This window comes from Sapajus apella, unplaced genomic scaffold (genome assembly GCF_009761245.1).
Source record: "Sapajus apella isolate SASKATOON/1434 unplaced genomic scaffold, GSC_monkey_1.0 scaffold9, whole genome shotgun sequence".
NCBI classification, from domain to species: Eukaryota; Metazoa; Chordata; class Mammalia; order Primates; family Cebidae; genus Sapajus; species Sapajus apella.
In genome coordinates this window covers 15,810,323-15,820,162 of record NW_022436949.1, presented here as the reverse complement: position 1 = coordinate 15,820,162, position 9,840 = coordinate 15,810,323, and positions in this window count along the sequence as shown.

Here is a 9,840-nt window from a genome sequence, read left to right as displayed (position 1 = left end):
TATAGAGGGATAGACAAATACAAAAGACGTAGAGTTTACACACACGCATACACACATAAAATCACAAAATAGCAAACATAAATCCTTCCTTATAACTAATGACATTGGAGGCAAATAGAGAAAATACTCCAATCAAAGGCAGATATTTAAGAAGTGAATAAAAATGATACAATTAATTTTTATTTACATGATATAAACTCGAGGTTGCATGATAGAAACTGTTTAAAAGTACAAGAAAATGAAAGAGAAAAGCTAAAAGCATTGTACAATAGGGAGCTGAGTGGCTATAGTATCAGACATAATAGAAATTCAGACAAATATTTTTTGCTAAAGAGTATATTGTATAATGATAAAATGGGTCAAACCATCAGGAAGATATGAAAATTATAAATATATTCTTGCCTTCCATGAAAGCTCCAAAATATATGAAGCAAAACTGACAAAATTGAAGGGAGAAACATAATGTCAAAAGGTCTAAGGTAAATGTAATTAGAATCTCAGGAGAAGAGGACAAAAATATTGAGGCAGAAAAACATATCAGATGTAATAAAAGGAAGATTTTTAAATGTGAGGAAAGACAAAAAGTTACAGAATTAGGTAGCCCAGTAAACTGTAAGCAGAACAAATATAAAGAAAAATATGTGTAAGTGCATTGTAATAACACTGTTAAAAATTAACAATTACTAAAATATTAAAAGCAGCTAAAGAAAAGAACACATCATATACTAACATTAGTGACGATACTAATACATGTATACTTCTCAGAAAGGCAATGGAAACTACAAAACAGAAAAATATTTCAATTGCTTATGGGAATAACTGTCAATTTAAATTCTCTATTAACGAAATTACCATTCAAGAATGAAGCTAAAATAAGTACAGTTTTAGGTAAGAAAAACTAAGAATTCATTGAAGGGTGACTGAACTGTAAAAAGGGTTAAAGGAAATTCTATGAGGGCGAATAATTTATACCAGAGGGGAAATCATAAAAAACAATTAAAGAGCATTAAGAATTTCTATAGCTCTGAATATAAACAAATTATTTTCCTCTTAATTTCTTTAAATTATAGAAGAATATTTGAAACAACATTTTTAGCATTGTCTTAAAGGCTTTATGTTTGTAGTTATATTCAACAGCTATAGAATAAAGAATGGTGGAGAAAATTTCTACAGTTGATGTGACTACAATTAAACTAAATTATAAACTATAATTAGTATCCACATAAACAATAAAAAATTATACATCAATAACCATGTTATTCCAGAAAAAAAAGAAATATTTTGAAATTAAAAAACGTAATTCTAAATAGTTCTCATTTTGAAAAAGAAATTGCTAAGGAAATAAAATAATATTTTAAACTGAATAATGAAAATGCAATATAGAACAATTTCTAGGCTACAATTATAACAGTATTTATAGCCAAGTTTTTGGCTTTAAATGTCTTTATTATAAAGAAAAAAAGCCCTAGAAAAAACAATCTGTTTTTGTCACAGGATACTAGAAAATAGCCCTAAAACTATTGAAGTAACTATATCTATTAAAATTCTTTTCACCAATAAAACTTCAGGCCTAGGAAGTTTAATTTCAAAATTCTATCACCATTAGGGAAGAAATAATACTTATTTTATAAGAAAATCTTTCAGAAGTAAAAAGCAGGAATGATCTTTAAAACATTTTATAATGTTTACATAACCTAATGGTAAATACTCACAGACATTAAGAAATGAATACAGACAAATATTCCTGATGACTGGAGATCAAAACTCTTAATAAAATATCAGCAAATTAAATTAATATATATGTATAGTACACATAAAGCTTACATATATATACTAAATTTCTGTGTCTATATATAAATATACATGAATATACTAAATATATAATTATAAATTACATCTAAATATTTAGTATGTGCACATATACATTTTATATGCACACACTAAATTTTTGTGTCTTCCCCCAATTCATGTGTTAAAACCCAATGAAAGATATTAGGATGTAGGGCCATTGAGAGGTTAGGTCATGAGGGTAGAGCCATTATGTATGTGATTAATGATGTTAACAAAGAAATTCCAGAAAGCTCCCTCAGCCCTTCCACCATTCAGACTCAGTGAGAAGGCACCATGTATGAACCAGACAGTGATATCTCACTGGGGAGAATCTGCAAGCACCTTGATCTTTCAAGCTCTCAGAACTGTTAAGAATTCCTGTTGTTTATAAACCACTCAGATTATGACATTTTGTTACAGCAGGCTGAATGGACTAAAACACACACATACACACACACGCGCACACACACACACACACTACTGTGACCAAGAAGAATTTTCCCTGGAATGTAAGGTTCATCCACTGTTTGACAATCAATGTGTATTTTACTATATTAACTGAAATGTAAAAAGACCCCCCTCAATAGATACAGATAGTGCTTTAAGAAAATTCAACACTCTTTTGTTAAAATAAAAAACATTCTCCATAGACTATAAATAGTAGATCGATTTTTTGACCTCATCTACCTGATAAGGGCATTTATGAAATGCCTAACATCATAGTTCATGGTATAATAATGAAAACTCTTTTCTGAGACTTAGAAATCAACTTTTCCCACTTTTATTCATCACTGTGCTACAGTTCCTAGACATTATATTAAGACAAGGAAAGTAAATTGCATATAAAGAGTCAACGAAAGAGCACCAAATGCAAGAGAAGCTCTGGGATATTCACCCAGGATTCCCTGCAGATAACCTGAGTTCTCTTTGTGCAGCTCTATCTTCTCCAGTCATTTGTGCTCCAAACTCTAGCTCTTTTGGCCTTCCTAGACCTCTAGATCCTTCTACTTTACTCGGAGACTTGGTTCTCTGACTTGCTTCCCATATTTACATTGCAATCTGGTGACTATTGACTCTCAGTATATTGAAACAATTATGGGTGCATATTTATCTATATCTATATCTAGATGAATACATACATATATTATTTTATTCTTTCATGGAGCACAAGCTCTTATTTGTCTAATGTCAAATTTTTGAAAACCATTGATACACACTTACAAACACTGGTTTGTAGTGTTTCCGTGGAATGATGACTAATCTTTCTGCTACTCCATCTTATCTAGAAACAGAGTTTTACTGAAGGATATTTTCACTAGAAATATCAATCTAGATAATCAATTTGGCCTTATTAACAAGACTTTTTTTTACTAACCTTATTCCGCTGAAATGAACATTGAAAACAAATATATAGTTACTTTGATCTGTAGAAGCAGATATTGCCATCAATATAAAATTGAGAATAGAGTCATAAATTTGTTAAGGTGCAGATGATTTTTCCCCAAATAAAAGCATAATACAAGTTAAATGTCCATAACTTACATTCCTAACCTACAGAATTGGTTTTGAAGAAAGTTAAAGTGAATTTCAATCATTTAATAAAAGTTGTTTCATTTCATATGACCTCTATATGAAATAATACTGTGTAGATGCAAAAATAACTTTAGTTAATTATTAGGTTCTTATTTTACTAATTCATATAAGTGAGCATCAATATGAGGAGAATTTTGTTTGTAAGGAAACTACTAGAGGGGAAATATAAGTAACATTAAATATTAACTTTTTAAGTTGAAGAGTCTTTTTTGAGCATGTAATTTACAAAGATATATTTCAGTTTAATGAGAATCTTAAAAAGTAGAGTCAAAGTATTTGTTGAGACAACTATCAAGAAATAAGAAAATGCATGTAATCTTCACTTATTCATATAGGTCTATAATCTCTCTATGCTTATTTACTTATCTAGCTGTAACACTTCTATTAATACTCTTGAAACTGCCTTTGCAAAAGTTATAACTGAGGGAATTATGACAGTGACAGACACCAGACATAACTGATGCCATGTTGCTTCTAACCTGTCCGTTCTCATTCCTTGGTGTAGCCGTTCTTCTTCATTCCTGGGTGTTAGCCAAACTAATCTTGGGAAATAATTTAGTTTATATTTTAACTCTGAAACAAAATTGATAATAGCCCTTTTCTGGAAAAAATAAAATAAAAAAAACAAAACCCTTTCTTCCCTGGGGACCAGTATGCCTTTGCAGGACTAATATATTAGCTGACTATAAATTAGGTATTTGGGGCCATGCCTAAACCTCCCCAAATTGCTCGTGGGAATAACATCACTATTCTATGCCCTAACATCAATGCTTGAGATATTTTGCAGAATTCTGCACTTGATGCGTCAGCTGACACGACCCAGACCAGTAATCTCGCTCAACCAGTTCTGTGACCCCACCCAGGAACAGAAGACAGCAAGATGAACTTACTTTGACCACCAATAATTTCATCTCCAACCTGACCAATAAGCACTCCCCACTTACCAATCACCTACCTGCCAAACTATCCTTAAAAACTCACATTCCTGAATGTTCACCAAGACTGATTTGAGTAATAAAACTCTGATCTCTCGCACAGCTGGCTCCGCATGAATTACTCTTTCTCTATTGCAGTTCTCCTGTCTTGATAAATCAGCTCTGTCTAGGCAGCGGCCAACATAAACCCATTGGGTAGTTACACTTTTAGGCAGTTAAAATATAATACAAATAATATATATTTTATGCTTTTCTTATATTTGATTTTTAATTTTCCTTCTAATACAATCCTGAATTCCCAGAATACTGAGAATTCTAAGAATAAACTTTGTGATCATAGATGGTTATTTTGTTTTTAACTACACAAAAATGAGATTAAGGTCAGAACTAATGTTTGATGATTGGGTGCAAATAAATGTAAAATCAACTTGAACAATCAAAGATCTATAAAGGCTAATATATTTCCTACGTATTCTGACAAAAGGGAAAGGAAAGTAGCTTATGAGTTACTCTGTATTGTCTCAGCATAAATGACTTGCAGAATCATCTTCCAAAAAACTGAAAAAATTATAAAAATTGGAATATTTAATTCAAACTGACTTTTAATCTGTTAAAATTTGTCAGTGCAAACCGTTTCTTTCTTCCTCCTCCACATTGATATTTTCTTTATTTGACTATGCCGTTTTTGAGAGTAGTATCTCTGTTTGGGTCACTTTTCAGTTCTGACACCTAGCAAAGTGTCTTGAATATATAATATGTTCAATAAACATTTGTTTTATTTAGATAAAGACATAACATTTGTGTTTTATTAAATATTAGACTCTTTAATGTGATGATTATTTAGCTTACAAAGATCTTTTATGTAACAATATTTAATGCATATACTTTTTACATGGGAGTCTGCTGAACAAAGACATGGAAAACAAGAAAATGATGTTTTCTTATGTTTTTGTACTTTTTATGAATTTCTTATTTCATAGTTAAATTAATAGCTATGAAAAATACTTTATTATTGGATGACTTTATTTAAAAACATGACCATCTCTATTTTCTATTTATAAGACATGTAATTAAAAAACCCCTGGCATGTAAATATAAATGAGTACAAAATACAATTATTTTAAAATTTCCATACATGACAAGCCTTTTTCTTCAAATGTATTCATACATTTTTATCTTAAAAATAAATTCAACTAAATATTTACGCTCTTCTAAAATAATATTGAGAACAGAAATGAGTCCAATATTCCCCACAGAGAAGACAATAGGTATCAAATATATTCTACAGATCATACTCCTTACAAATATTAGTTTTTTTAAAAAAAGGAAAATATATACTTTAAAAAATTCTGTGGAATTGATACTCACTGCAAGCAGTTAGACATAAAATGAGCAGAAGGGACTAGGTTACATCTTTACAAATACACATGTAAGGTAGTTTAATAGGAAGAGCTCCTTGCATCCCCCACACTGCGAAGCAAATAATTTATAAGAAATATACAAGTTCCCTGGTCTCATAAAGAATTCTCAGGTCACTGTCATTAAATTGAGCACAACAAATCAACGTCCACTGCTTTTAGGAAACGTCATAAAGGTCACATACAGAAAATATTCATCAATAAAGGAAAGTACTGTGAATAAAAATAAGTGCTTGATTTTGATAATAAATTTCCAAGGAAACTAAAGGTAGTTGTTTTTAGAACAGTCCGTTTATCTAAGTATAAAATGTTGTGGCTGGATACAGTGGCTCATGTTTGTAATCCCAGCACTTCGGGAGACTAAGGTGAGCGGATCAGGATGTCAGGAGATAGAGACCATTCTGGACAACATGGTGAATACACGTCTCTACTAAAAATACAAAAATTAGCTGGGTGTGGTGGTGCACACCTGTAATCCCAGCTACTCAGGAGGCTGAGGCAGGAGAAGCACTTGAACCTGGGAAGAAGAGATTGCAGTGAGCCTAGATGGCACCACTGCACTCCAGCCTAGCAACAGAGTGAGGCTCCATTTCAAAAGAAAAAAAAAGTTTTAAAAGAAAATCAAGTAAAATAAACATGTGTAGTTATAGTTAACATGTGTGATAAAATATAGACTTTCTGGTAGCTATTTTAATTTATAAATTTAACTTGTTTAGTTTTTGATGTTGTTTCTATAATTAGAACAATACAATTACTTGAAAGTCTCTTTTCTCACCAATACTGGAAAAAGATGCAAGGGTGGACAAGTTTTTATTGTTTGCCTCCTAAATTTCTTCTCTATTGTATTTTCTAAATTTTATTTCATTGTTCATTCATTGATTGGCTCATTAACTCAGCAATGGTACCCTATAATGTGGTAGCTGTATTACATTCCTAGAATAAAGACCTGAATATGACATATTATTTGGGCTTCAAGAAGCTCACAGTATGATCAATATGAGAAGTAAACACCAATTCTAGTAGAATGAATAAAAATGTTGAATTTGATTTCTCAGCAAAGAGATATAGAAATTCAAAAGGAGATGTTATTAGTTCTCACTGCAAGGCTAAGGAAGCCATTATAATGGAAGCTAGAATTCCCTTTGAATAATTTGGGATTTTATTTTGGTGACATTGAAGATACCACAAATATTTATTTTAAAAAATAACATTGATTATAGTATTTTCAGATAATTTTAGAGAATTCTGCTCACAGTTTCAAGATGAATGCCAGAGAAAAGAGGCATGTATATTTTATAATTAGACTAATGTACTATTCTAGATGATAAATTATAAGCAAGAAAGCTAGGACAACAGATATGAAAGGAAAGAAAATGCTATTTCTTGAAAATATTAACAATACACTCACATTGTAAAAAATATTTTATTATTTTACTAGAAGATAATAATTTCAAATTTTTACTGATTAAAATAATTTTACAATATTATGTCTTGTTTTATTAATAAAAAGTTCCTTATGGATCCACAAATATCAATGAATAAGATATCTTCATATTTTATATTATATATAAAATATATAAAAACAATTGCATAGTTTAAAAATTAATACATAATCTCTCTATAACCAAAAAATGTTAGAGGAACTTGATAGACATGCAAATGTGAGAGTTTCATACCAGAACTAGGCACAAGCAATTTGTGTTTTAACAAGTCCTAAAGGTGATTCTGAAACCGACTCAATAGTCTCATAGGCAGATATTTTGGATAAACATAGAAATTTATCATTCTGGTCTTAAAGCTTTAAACATATTTTTTTAATTGAGTTCCTTCCTTAGGAAATGTTCCTCTGGCCTGCAAAATGTGTCAAAAACTTACACTCACCAGATCACCTCATCCAGAAAAGATGCCAGACCCCTCATCCCTCATGATTCCTTCCTTACCCCTCCCTAGTTCATGTTTTCTCACACATAGTTGTATTTCTTTCCAGCTATTTAAATCCCTAATTTTAGTCTGGGAGATAAATTTCAGACTGATTCCCCATCTCTTCTGCTGCAGTACGTCATTGAAGCCATCTTCCTGGGCAATACTCATTGTCTCAGTGATTGCCTTCCTGTGTGGCAAACAGCAGGTCCTAGACTAGACCTAGTGTTTTGGTAGCAATTCTGATGAGCACCAAAGTTTAAAAAACCTTGAACTTTGCCAGTCAGTAAAGAGCAGAAGGTGGTTAGAAAGTTACTACATACTAGAGGAAATTTTAAATTTTTGTATTAGGAAATTGATGGAGACCTTATTTGATAAATTCCATTTCCCATTTGAGCCAATAGATAAAAAGAGGGAGAAGAGTAGTGAGGATACTAGAGAATTAAGAAAACTTTTAAGTAATCTTCAGACAGAAAGGAAACCGTGCTCAGAACATTTGCATGAGAACAATTGCATCTATGACAGATTATATAGATATTTTCTTCTTCTGAAATTCTACAGTTTATTGATACAGTGATACAATAATATTTTGTAGTTTTTTTTTTTTTACATTCTGCATAATGCCCTTAATGTTAATATCCTCTTAGTTCTGCTGGTATATTTTAGGTTTTCATATTTAGCTTAATCATGACAAGGGCTATTTGCTTCTACTCTTTTGTTTCTTTAAGTTTTCCTAGAATAAGGTTTCAAAACAGTCCATGAATATTTATAAATGAATAATTTGATTAATACATGACTAAATGTTATGAACTGCCAAGCAGAAGATAAAAATGATTTGAAGGCTTAAAAATATAATGGACTGTGCTTCCTGTTATCTTGCCACATTTGAAAAGTTAATAACAATATTATGAAGTCAAGGCGAATCTAAAAAACTCTCTTAAAGGGGTTGTAAAAGTAACAAAAACTATTGTTTTTTGATTTATTGCTGGGTGTAATAAGCTGCAGTACTGGAATCTATGTGCTGTCTGCCTGCCATAACTTGTCACAAAACAAGCAACAATTTGTGCTTTGAAATTTCCTTCATTCACAGAACAATCACTGGACATAATGTACTATATACATTATTAAATCCTGCAATTTACTTATCCTATCTCATGTTGTCCAAAGAACAAATGAAGTGGGAGCAAGCCCATGGAAAATGCTAGTACTTTTTATTGCTCATGTTTTGAAAGATTAAAAAATTTTGATGAATACAAGAAGGTCACTATGGCAACACATGTAGTTAGACAACGTTCTAGATGATTATCAGTGAGAGAAGTAATATCAACTGATTAAAGACGAATGGCACATCTTTCCATTGAGACAAGCCTGACAAATGGAGTGAAAGGGCTCAAGGACAAATGAATATCAAGTAAGATTGACCTATCTCACTGAGTCATGTACAATCTATTCTACAGCCTTATATAAAAGTGAGTGAACCTTTGCTCATTCTTAAAATGTTAACCTTGTCCAAACTCAGAACCCCATTGTGGATGTTCGAACAAATATTATGAATATTATGAACCATGTGAAAATTAAAAGCACTCTATTAACCACAAATGATCTTGAATATATTTCAGATTATTAAAGAAACAGAAAGGAAGGCTCAATAAAGTTATAAATAGTACCTTTTGTTTTAAGTTCTTGAAAAACTGTCAAAAGTATGTTGTTACTGATTAAAATGAGTAGGAAATATGTACTGCAACCATTTGAGACATCTCAACTACAACATAAAATTCATATTATTGAGTAAAATGACCCATTATTGAAATTAGTCTCATTCAAGTTTATCATTTCTCAAATGCTTTTAAAGTCTTTTTAACATCTCAACAGTGAGGCAAAATGTCAGGTTAGATCTATATTCAAAACATTAACTATAGCTTAAAAACATATACTAAAGTTTTTAAAAAATGTATATGCAGAATGATTCAACTTCTGCAAGTAATAACTTTCATCATTTTGTAAGCAGAATAGACTATAATGTGTACTGAGTACACTACCATTGATCTTGTATACTATGATTGTTTCAGTGTATAGATTTTATAAACCACATCATTATTTAATTTCAATATTATCACTAGCTAAAATGAAAGTTTAGTCTGTTA